Raw genomic sequence first — 12,467 nt, forward strand, 5'->3', positions numbered from 1 at the left:
TTCTTTTTTTTATTTTTTTACTAACAAGGAAAATCTGAGTTTGTTATAAATATTAAAATCCTCTATTTTTGTAATTTGGACTTCTTGGTTTTGTAATAGACATCAAAAACCGCTTCGTTATTTAAATTAGGACTTCTAGTTATTTCAGAAAGAAGGGACAAACTTCTGGAACTACTCTATTTTTTGATCTGACCTTCTTGGGTTTTTAATAAACATTGAACTTCTCCATTATTTAAATTTGAACCTCTAGTTTTTTCTTGAAATGGGGAAAATACCAATTTTTTTGTATAATTTTTTAACCGTTTTGCTTTTTTATTTGAACTTCTTGGTTTATTTTCAGTAAAGGTGAAAAACCCAGTTTTATAATTAACAAACGAACAGCTCCGCTATTTTAATTTGGACATCTTTTTTAAAAACAAGTGTACATTTTTAGTATGTGAACTTCTAGTGTTTCCGCAAGAAATTGGACGTTTTTTTGTTTTCTTCTAAAAAATCTTCTAAGAAGTTTATTCTGAACAAATCAATTCATGGAAACAACAATGTTTCACAGTAACACGAAACTTGAAGGAGAGACAAAGATATTCACCTGAATCAACAACCAACCCCTCTATCTGATTCAAAAAATGCCCCCATTTTTCAGTACAAGCATCTAAAAAGGAGAGTACATGCCCCACGCACCAGTGCACGCACGCTCCAGCCAGCATATGCACGGCTTGTACATGTACAAAATAGCTAGCACTTCGTAGAACTAAAGAGCATCAAATACCTGATGCTTCTTCGTGTTTGGTTCAGAGAAAGAAGAGAGCTCAGATAGGACCTTGCGTCCTTGCATCGAACCCAGCTGGACATGGAGCTCGGGTGGACTATGGACGTGCAATCCGACGGGGTTTGATGACACTGCCTCAAGCCTGTGCGCAACATCAGAGGCGACCCATAGTCCTCTGTGACGCTGACTCGCCGTCTCCGGCTCTCTGCCCAATTGTTGAACTTCAGCTGCGCGCACGCATACTTGAATAGGAGAAAAGATGAATTAGAATAGAGGAGCAGGAAGTTGGAGTGGTCAGACTTGGCCAACGGTTGCATACACATGCTGCAGGTGGAGTGGTGGACACAATTGGACTGTTAAAAATCAACACAATGGACTGTAACCATACTGCAGAAAATGGTGGTTTTTCAGAATCTACAGGGAACAGACAACCTTTTGTGAGGAAGAACAATAACAGAAAGAGCACGCCGCCTGTCGGGCTTCACCGAGGAATATCAGGCTGGCGAGGCTAAGGTTGGAGAAGAAGTTCGAGCAGAGGAGGGGACGCCGTCCATGGTGAGTGGGAGGTGCACCGATGAGGGATAGCTTGCTGGCCAGGCTTGGGGCGATGTGAGATCACATGTTCAGGGGTGTGCTGCCTTGCCTATCTCCTCTCTCTCCCGGATGTGCCATTAATCTGCAGATGCAAGTCAAGAACTTCTGTAGCTGCAGGCCGAGGCCTCCTCCATCTGCAAGTGGTGGCGAGGTGCCACGGTGGACGGCGATGGGGTGCTCCGGTTGAGGGCACAGGGAAGGCAGCGAGGGCAAGCCGGTGGGGAGCGCGGGGCGGCGTCTCTGTCACGGTGGAGGTGTCCTGGTTGGCTCGCACGGTAGAAGCCGGCGGGGCTGGATTGAGCTGGGCCGCAGGGGGTGGCCGATGGGGCGGCGCCGGCAAGCCGGGGGATGGAGGGGTGCAGCGGCCCGGCCAGGAGGTGCAGTCGCGACGGCACGGCTGTCGGGGAGGGAGGTGAGGTCGGTGGTGCGTCTGCTAGGGAGGGAGATGGGGGCGGCCGCGCTTCTGCTGCTGGAGGAAGTTGGGGGCGGCGGTGCTTGCTGCCGAGGAGGGAAGTGGTGGCGGCGGCGCCTACCGCCGGGGAGGGAGTTGCTGGCGGCGGCGCCTGCTGCCTGGAAGGTGCCGAGGGGGCGGGGATGGCGTAGAGCGGGCATGGGGATAAGATCGGGGAGGGCTTTTTCTTTTTTTTTCTCGGCGGGTTTGGGAGTTCGAGAACGTCTCGAACATACATAAACACTATTCTGATCACGGGATCAGTATTCTGATCACAACCTGACCTGCCTGAGTAACGCGCCTGAACTTCTCTCTGTACGAACCCGACCTTCGGACTATCTTCGCAACCGTGTCTCTCCGCGCGAATTATTCTGGTTAGTCGTGTTCTATATGATGTTAGTGTAATCTAGAAACGTTTTTTAGTAACTAAATACCGGTTTTAAATAGGAATCTCGTTCATTGACAGAGTTTGCACTCGGACCATGATGAAGTCGCGTTTTTGCAATTTTACTGCCTGAGTTGTTCGACCTGAACTTCCCCCTGTGTTAGGTTGAACTTCCGCCAACATCGCCCAAATGGAGCTTGCTATATACCGTTGGAAAGCTATGGACATGAGTATCATGACCCAAGTTAAATTTTGGGCAAAATATAAGCGGCTTAAGAGGAGTTTTGAAAACCATTTTTTCTTCATACAAAAAACGTGAATCGTATTTTCGATCGCATTTCCAAACCATTTATCGGAATGAGGCAAATAATATGGTGTTGGAAAGCTGCTGCAAAACCGCTCCTTCCACATGTTGAAAGTTTTTTCTAATTCCCTATAGTTAAAGAGTAATTTTAAAAATCGTAAAATCTCACAAACCGGACAGCCGAGTTCGTATTTTCAATGTAATTTCTAAACGGCTAATCCAATTGAGGCAAATAATATGGCGTTGGAAAGCTTATGAAAAGGCGCTTCTTTTTCATATCAAAAGTAGTTTCTAATTTTCAATGGTTTAAAAGTAATTTAGAAAACGGTACAAGTTCCACCGAGTTTGTATTTTCGAGCTAATTTTTTAACCGTGCGTCCGAACGCAGCAAATGATATGGCGTTGAAAACCGTGAAAAAATGCGAAACTTTTTGTTATATATTGTTTCTCCCAATTCTTTACGGTTTTAACTCAGTTTTGAAAATGGCTAAAAACGTATTTTCACTGTAATTTCTACAAACTTTGTCGGAATGGGGCAAATAATATACCGCCGAAAAGCTACGGAAAACGCAAAACTTTTTCATGTTGATGATTTTCTCTGGTTCCTGGGGCTTTTCAAGTAATTTCGAAAAAGACAGGATCATTCGTTCTGCCATTATCGCGAAACAGATTCTTCGAAAATGCACCGCGGGAAGAACCTGAACTTCTCGGCGCGTGTACCTGAACTTCACTCTGTTTTTCACGTGATTTTTTTGCTCGTAGATCTCCATTCACTCACGGGAATTGAGCAAGTGATATACTGGTGGAAAGCTGCTGTAAACATGCAACTTTCCCGTGTTGATCGTTTTTTCATACTCGGGACGATTTTAAAAGTTTTTCATCTGAAATTCATCCACTGTAGTAGTTGAACTTCCTGCCGTTTTCAGTTGACCTTCTGTGACGTATTTTCGTATGTAATTTTCTCATCCATCGCCAGTGTTACACAAATGATATTTCTTTTGTACAAATCTCTCTCACAATAATTTTTTAACTTTCTTCGACGAAGGACTTGAACTTATAAGAACAAAACTTTTAGCCTTTACTTTTTTTCTTTTTTTAATACAAAATGCACACCGTGTAGTACATGAACTTATGGCAGTTATCAACCTGAACCTCTCTCGGTTACGTGAAAATATTTGAGTTTTTTATGAATTTTTAATCTGATTTTTCTTAATCTTTTGTTTTGCAGAATAAAAAACTGTGGGGATCGAACCCACGACCACGTGGTTAAAAGCCACGCGCTCTACCACTGAGCTAGGTCGGCTTCTGGTTAAAAATGATGTTAGGCGCGTAACATTGTCACAAACAGGTACCAAAAACCACACCATCCTCCAAATAACTGACATCTGGGGCAATTTGGCTAAAAAATACTGCTCCAAGCCTCCAACGGATACCCTATGTCAAGTTGGACGCGAAGATGCGAGGTGTGTTTGTCGTTGCGTTAGTGGCACGAGGCCAAATACAACCGTGAAGTTGGGTTAATTATTTATGCAAGTCTTTCGTCTCTGTTTCTACAACTTATGGATCCACAAATGATAGTGCTTTCAAATAATAATTTTTAAAGTGCACAAAGCATATCTAAAGGTTTTATAGCCAGAAAACTCCATGTCTGTCTTACACATGCACCTCCTATTTTCGTACATAAAAATCACACTTTTCCCCCCACATATAAGTTAATACAAATGTTAATAATTGTTCTATTATCTGAAATTAAGAAACATATAGTGCCTAAAACAGGCCGATCTAATACAAACGCAAGAAAAACACATGTCATTAAATCAAATTAGCATCACGGTTCAACATATTATCTGAAATTATGAAACATATAGTGCCTAAAATATCTCGACCTAATACAAACACAAGAAAAACACATGTCACTAAATCAAATTAACATCACAGTTCAACATATATATCGAAGTGGCAGCAGTTTACCACCCGTAGTTCATTCCAACACTTGCAGCCGCTTGACCATCCATCATCTGTCTTGTATCAGGCGTGTAGCCACTAGTAGAAAAAGGGCCTTTAGTCCCGGTTCATAAGGGCCTTTAGTCCCGGTTCTGGAACCGGGACTAAAGGATCGTTACTAAAGCCTCCCCCTTTAGTCCCGGTTCTTACACGAACCACGAACCGGGACTAAAGGCCCTCCACGTGGCCGCTGCCTGGAGGTCCACCTTAAGTCCCGGTTGGTAACACCAACCGGTACTAAAGGAAATTTTATGATTTTTTTGAATTTTTTTATTTTTAAATTTTTGAATTTTTTTAACCTCTAATCTCTAATCACCCCTCATCACTGCTCAATTTAACCTCTAATCTCTAATCACCCCTCATCATTCCAAATCATCTAACTTCCCGGACGGTCACCCATCCTCTCACTACTCCAGCCTGAGCACGCTTAACTTCCGGGTTCTATTCTCCCTCGTTTTCAAGTCTGCACTTGTTGTTTTCCTGACAATAGTAAGATGTCAATCCTATTAACCCTCATGAATTTAGCTTGAGCATGAAGTCACACATTTCACTGTTTGAGTTTGAAACTATTGTTCTAAAAAAACAATAATTATTTAGTAACACTAATATTTCTTGAATAAGTAGTTTGACCATAGTTTGACCACAGTTTGACCAGATTTGACCAAAATTCAAAAAAACTGAAATAATTATTTAGTAACACTAATATTTCTTGAATAATTAGTTTGACCATTGTTTGACCACAGTTTGACCAGATTTGACCAAAATTCAAAAAAACTGAAATAATTATTTAGTAACACTAACATTCTTGAATAATTATTTAGTAACACTAATACTTATTGAATAAGTAGTTTGACCAGATTTAACAAAAATTCAAAAAAAAATAGAAATTTGAGCATAACTTTTTTTCCTTTTAGAATTTGAGGATTCTAAAAATTTGCAAACAGGCCGTAGACTGTCAAAATCGGATACGGATTTTCGTGCTGAACATTTTGATATATTATACGTTTTTTTTCTAACATCGTATGCAAAAGTTATAGCCGTTTTACATTTTCCCTACACTTTTTGCAAAACATGTCCAAATTTAAGTTTTTAAATTTTCCTAACTAGTACATGTAGTAACATAACTACATCTGGAAGGATTTTAATTTTTGAAGTTTTTATCATTTTCTTTTGTTTTTTACAAAACTGAAAAGGCGATCCACGGGGGGGATAGAGTTTGAAAATGGGACCTTTAGTACCGGTTCGTGCCATGAACCGGTACTAATGCCTCAAACCCCATTAGTACCGGTTGGTGGCTCGAACCGGGACTAAAGGTCTAACCTTTAGTACCGGTTGGTGCCACGAACCGGTACTAATGGGCATCGCACCCTTTAGTTCCGGTTCGTGGCACCAACCGGGACCGAACCGGGACTAAAGGTCCCATTTGAACCGGGACTAATGCCTGTACGGTGCCCTAGCCGCTCGAACCGGGACTAATGCTCACATTAGTCTCGGTTCGTAATGCAACCAGGATTAATGCTCTTTTCTGGCCGAACCAAAGCCATGATTTCTACTAGTGAGCCTTTCCTTGACGATTTGTCGGAGATGCACGCCTTTGTTCAGATCGAGGTGGTAACTTAACTCGTCCTTCATGGTCAGGATCCTTTGGTACATCTCGTAGCTTATATACGCATCTTTCGCTGCATAGTGAAGGTGTGTTTCAGAAAGCGATTTCCATTCTTAGAAATTGAGTAACTTATGAATAATTATTACAACTTTGTATGGTGACTTATGTGTTTCGATCGTGGGTATTTTATATTCAGTGGCCAGCCGTTATAATCCTTTTGTGGTTATATATCATCTTGATGCAGCTACATGATTATAAAGGTTAATTTCATTATAGACTAGAAGTCTCACATGATTTTTTTTATGATCGTCTTGGAAACTAGTACCCACTTTGTCCATCCTACTTTTTGCGGTGCTGTCAGGGGATACATAAAGACCCAATTGTCCTTCATGTAAACATATGTTCGTCGATACATCAGCCCCTTCATCACCAAAATATGTAATTGACGATGATCAAGTCCCTCTGAAGAAGGTTGTAGAGAAGTTCTAAAGATGGAGCTCATGTCGACTAGGCTAGGCATTCGAGGCGAGTCAAATGTATTGTGAGCCTCGTCTAAGCTAGGTTGTTGTTGATGGCAAGCGTGTAAATAATATAGTCAAATACAGGATATCAAAATCCAATCAATATGTACATCATCATATTTTCACCGTGTTTGCTAATTAAATCTTGCTTGAACATTAATACAATGTGTTTGTTGTGTTGTTCTTCCAGGTGATAGTGGGCATGATTAATTAGGCATTCGTCGATGGAAGAATAAGAGGCGGCCGGGGAAGAGACCACACTGAAATGACTTCAAAAATGAAAAAAGGGTTCTTTTAGTTTTATCCTTTTGTAGTCTACTTAATTTGAAATTTCTCGAGGAAGGGAGTTGGAATGCGGAGTACAAGATGGTGAGAACGACACGTACATATGTATACAACGATGGGACGAGACCTGCATATATATGGACTCTCAAGTCAAGCTAGCTCAATCGTGCATCTTAATTCTACAGTTTCGATCCTATGGCGCGTCAATTATATGCAGCGGCCGACGGTTATACTCCGTTTGTGGTTATATATCTTGTTGATGCGGCTACAAGATCGATAAAAGTTTTCATTATCATAAACAAGAAGTCTAACATGAATTTTGTGTGATTCGGTGTCTTGTACACCAGTATCCACTTCAATCGTCCTGGATGGATTCGAGTCTAAGAAGTTGGTGCCGACATATTCTTCAGAGAATCTCTTCATGTAAACATTGTTCATTGATACACATTGTCCCCTTCATCACCAAAATACGAAATCGAAGAGGATCCAGTCCCTCCGGAAAAGGCTATAGAGGGAGTTCTGTAGTAACATAGGTTAGCCGTTCATGTCGACCAGGCTAGCCGTTCAGGCTGGCCATAGTGCGGTTAACATAAGCGGTATCATGCACTTGAGACTTGCAAACATGCTTATGTGACAGACAATTAAAGAAAAGAAAGAGTGTTATAGTAACATAGGTAGATACCGTAACGTAATTAATGTTATGCTACTATGTGTTATGCATGGCGATAAATGAGACCATATATGATACTAATCTACTCCCTCCGTTTCTAAATATTTGTCTTTTTGAGATTTCAATGGACTACCACATACGGATGTATATAGACATATTTTACAGTGTAGATTTAGTCATTTTGCTCCGTATGTAGTCACTTGTTGAAATTTCTAGAAAGACAAATATTTAGGAACGAAGGAAGTATAATACTATGCACTATAGGTGTAGCATCATATACTACTATCATAGTGTATAATACTCCCCACTATGACCAGCCTCAAGGCGAGTCAAATGCGTTGGGACTCTGTCTATGGCTGCTGAGTACGGCAAGTGTGTAAATCAGATGGTCAAACGTAGATATCAAAATCAAATCAAATAAGTATATTCGATCACATTTCCACCGTGTTTGCTAATTAAATCTTGGTTGAACGTTGAATACACTTTTGTTCTTCCAGGTGATAGTGGGCAGGATTAGGCATTCCTGGACGGAAGATTGGAAGAGACCACACTGAAAGGACTTCAAAATGAGAAATGGTCCTTTCAGTTTTGGCCTTTTGTAGCCTACTTAATTTGGAATTTCCTCGTGGAAGGAAAATGCAAGGTCGAGACAATTAAGATGGTGATGACGACACGTATGTATGTATGTATACGACGATGGAAGGAAACCTGCATATACTGGACTCTCAAGTCAAGCTTAGCTCGATCGTGCATGCTGCTTGATTCTACAGTTTCGTATATGCATGGTGTACGTTTGTTGATTCGATTGAGGCTGGCAGCGTCGCACGACGTACACGATGGTTTCCAAAGTCCTTAATTTGGTTTCTTGCGGGTTTTTTTTCTGGTAGTCTATGATAGAAAACTTCCAACCCAAGTGGGAGAAGCATGCGAAGACAATTAAGAAGATGAGGAGATGATTCCCAGCCCAAGTGGCCGAAGAAGGCGACCTGTACATCGGGGCATGCAGGCTCAACTTGCACCGGAGCCGTTTGTACACGCCACCAGTGGGAATTTCTAGTAAAAATTAGATATAATACTTCCTCCGACCCAAAACAACCGTGCTATACGTACGACAATTCACGTACGAATTTTGTCCGACGGAGCAGATCAAACAGTATGTCAGTTGGACTCGAAGTCCAGCGACGGCTGGATGTCTTGCATCCTACCAAATCGGACAAGCCATTGTTGTACGTGTAGTAGTTTCGGACCCAAAATAAATATCTCAACTTTGTAGAGTACAAGGGATATAGGCTTGTTTCATATGAGCTCGGGGTCCATGGCATGGGTGGGCCTCTTCATCTTTCATCGGCACCGACTCGTAGACTATGAGCCACAAATGCATGGTGGATTCCAGCACTTTAATTGGGGGGGGGGGGGGGGGGGGGGGGCTTGCTCCTCTCACGCTAGGGTTACTCTTCGTCTTTCATCGGCACCGGCTCGTAGAGTATGAGCCACAAATGCACGGTGGATTCCAGCATTTGCCGGTGTCTTCATGGAAGGGCTACTGTTATCAAAAATGCCTTTTACCCTGCTTTATATATAATGCAACGAACCTCATACATCTAAACCATACAACACGACACCCAAACGCATACACACAAAGCAAGATACAAAGGTGCCGAAGATCAGCTAAGCCAACTTGAAGCGAACAACAGATGTACAACAAGCCCCACTTCGAAGATGATAGAGCCCTCCACCGAGAACAAGCCACGGTGAACAACTCAATTGACCGTCGATGAACCGTGAGCTCCAAGGTAGTGCCTTCAGCCGGTCCAAAAGGATCAAGATTTTCATCCGGAGCAACACGAAGGATCCGGAGAGACTGCTACAGAGCCTACAAGAAGGGGACGACGCCCTCGGATGCCGCCACTGTCGGCTTGACTACGGTCAAACAAGGTATTCACCCCGGCATAGCACTCCACCTCCGATCAGGGTGCACCGGGTCGGAGAGACCAGCCACACCACCGCCACGGATCGCCGAGCCTGAGCCACCCCGCCGCCCACATGACCAAGGCCGTCTGTCCGCACCTGAGTTGCGAGCTCTGCCCGCGGGCACCACAACTCCCACTGCAGAGCCGCCGCCCCGCCACCCGACACCCCATCGACCGCCCAAAGGAACAAACTCCACCACTAGCAGGCCCCTACCATCGTTGGAGCAGCCAGCGTCGACACGCCTCGACAGATGGAGCCGGAGGCAACCAGGCTAGGGGAAAGAGGAAGGGGCAGAGCGGTGCGAGACCACCCATCCCTCCTGCCAGATGGTCAAGATCCGCCCCGGAGACGGCCCCATGACGTGCCACGCCGGGCCTTGCCCACCGGCCACCGGCAGCCATGCGAGCCGTAGTAGACACGTCCGCACCCTGCTGGAGAGACACCCCGCACCGTCTCAGGCCACTAGGCTGCAGATCTGACTAAGCTAGACCCAGTCGTCGCCCCTGCCAAGAACGCGCAAGCCCACACCGTCTCAGACCTCGTCGTCAGCGCCCGCCGCCACGCCCCACCAGCACGACACAATGCCCGCCGCCGCCGCGAAAGAAAGAAGGGCCCCGCCACCGCCGCCGCTGGGGGGCTTTTGCCTGTTAGCGCGCCCCGACGGCGATGAGGAGGGGAGGAGGGGAGGGAGGAGCAACACAGGAGTGGAGGGGGAGTATCCAGTTGTATGCGCTTCACGAGGGCTACCGTTTCATTTTTGGGTGTTTTTAGTTTGTTTATGGTTATGTCCCATTTGGGAAGACAAGGTGGCGGTGGATCACTGAACATGAAATAAGGTTCTACTCACTTAGCACCCGTCTCAGTGGTGCCTCTAGAGCTGTCAGAGGACGTGTGGAGGTGCATCTCTGGAGGATCTCAGGGGATTTTATTGGTGTTTGTCTTAGATGGATGTGCTTGTATCCGGTCTTCATTCGTATGTGTTCGTGTGTCTATAGGTTGGATCATTCTGATCTATATATGTTTCTCTTCATCAGCAATGGTTGTTGTTCTGGTGTGTTGGTCCTTTGTGACTTTAGCACAATGACTTTCCGCTTGTCTACTACAACAAGGTTTGACAAGCTTTGGTGAAGTAGAGGCAAATGACGATGGTCACCTTCTAGTCGCTGGAGTGTTTATAGTCGTCACTAGGTGATCTATGAATACAGATGTAATTTTTATTGTTTTTTTAGAAAATGAGGTTAAACCCCCCGGCCTCTGCATCAATCGATGCATACAATCATCTTTATTAATTATTCCACGAAGGTCTGACAAGAAAATACATCAAGCCATCTGAAGCCACCACTCACACCTACAAACTTGATAATGGAGTGCTCTCACTCCCCATATCTATAACCGATGTCGTCGCCGATCCATCCATATAACGTGTCAGAACCAACAACTGGTGCAGCAGACCTAAAGCATACACCACATGCACACGTTTTAGAAGCCGCCATCATCATTGAACCACTGTCTCATCTTCAGGAGAGACATCCGCATCATCCTCGCCAGTCCGGTCATCCATCGAGGCCACCACGACGCCCAACGACGCCACCGCCGTGCTCTTGTCCATCCTGACGCGGAGACTCCAGAAGATCTGTCATGCGTAGCACCTGCTGAACAGGCATACCACAGCGTAGCAACTGTCGTCCAGGCATTACTTGACATCTCCATTGAAGCCCGTTCAAGACGAAGCTGCACCACCTCCCGCCTCTCTCTTCCAGCACTGCTCCACAAATGATGCTCCCAAGATAGAAACGACACCGTAGTGCCGCCATCGTCCGATCTGGAAGACTAGATCCTATTGTTTCCCCCGGAGCAGCACGAGTGGGTCAATAGTAGTTACACGATGATGCCTTCATCAAGGTAATGATGCAAAACGCCGCCATCGCCTGCCGTCGCCTCGGTTTTCACCGGCAACTATATCTCCCCGACTCGCAGCCTGGACTAGATGACAGATCTCGAGATCCGACCACCTAGCCTCAGGACGACCACCTCCGACAGAGGAGATGGCCACCATGGCCGGCTGCATCAGCCAGAACAGAGGTGCCACCGAGCAGTCCACCAGGCCCTCCATGCCGCCGCTGATCCAAATCTAGATGGCGCGCCGTCGCCGCATAGCGAGCCGCCGTTGCCAGCCGCATCGCGCTGCCACCCGAACCAGGCAAGCCGCCGCATGACGCCACCCGTGACCGGGCTGCCCGACGTGCCTGCAGCCGCCGTCGCACGAGACAGGGCCGGCCACCGCCACAGCCATCGCCACCGCTTCGCTAGATCGGTCGTGCCTCCACACGTGTAGAGGTCCCGCACCACCCCTGATACGCGGGAGAGAGGGAGTCCCCCACCACCACTGTCGCCCCCCGGGTGTAGCCCGGCGGCGTCCCCCGGCGACGATGGAGGCAGGGGAGGCGGGAGTGCGCACCCCCGGCGGCTAAGGTTTGGGCACCATCCGAGTCGCCCTAGCGGGGACGACACGGGGACAGTTAGACGTGGGATTTTTAATGATAGATCTGACCTGGCGGCTGGAACCCTACCCGCCAGCAGGAGAGGCCATCTTTCAGCGCCATCCTTCGGCGGCTCCCCTCCGCCGGCGTCCTCGATCATCGGTGGTAGGGTGGTCGCCGGATCCACGCGTGTGAATCGTTTTTTACTTCCTTGTAGTCTAGGTTTTTAGGCTGTTCATCATCTTGGCTTTGGCGCCGACGATGACGGCGCTGAATAAAGATTCTTCGGATCCTTCCCGGACGAAGCCATCGGTCCAATGGTTGGGGATGGATTTGGAAACAAGTCTGTTCAAGCAAGGATGGCGTGGCGGCGGCGGCATCTTCGTGGTGGACCTGTGTCCTCGGGCTCCGCCGTTGCAACGACAGTTGC

General features: G+C 46.0%; 1 non-coding gene across 1 annotated transcript; it reads right to left on the reverse strand.

Moving 5' to 3' along the window:
• Positions 1–3,731: 3,731 nt before the first annotated feature.
• Positions 3,732–3,807, reverse strand: TRNAK-UUU (transfer RNA lysine (anticodon UUU)). The gene has a single exon. It is a non-coding gene; the product is annotated as a tRNA-Lys (tRNA).
• Positions 3,808–12,467: the final 8,660 nt, after the last annotated feature.

The sequence above is a fragment of the Aegilops tauschii genome, chromosome 1 (genome assembly GCF_002575655.3).
Source record: "Aegilops tauschii subsp. strangulata cultivar AL8/78 chromosome 1, Aet v6.0, whole genome shotgun sequence".
Classification (NCBI taxonomy): domain Eukaryota; kingdom Viridiplantae; phylum Streptophyta; class Magnoliopsida; order Poales; family Poaceae; genus Aegilops; species Aegilops tauschii.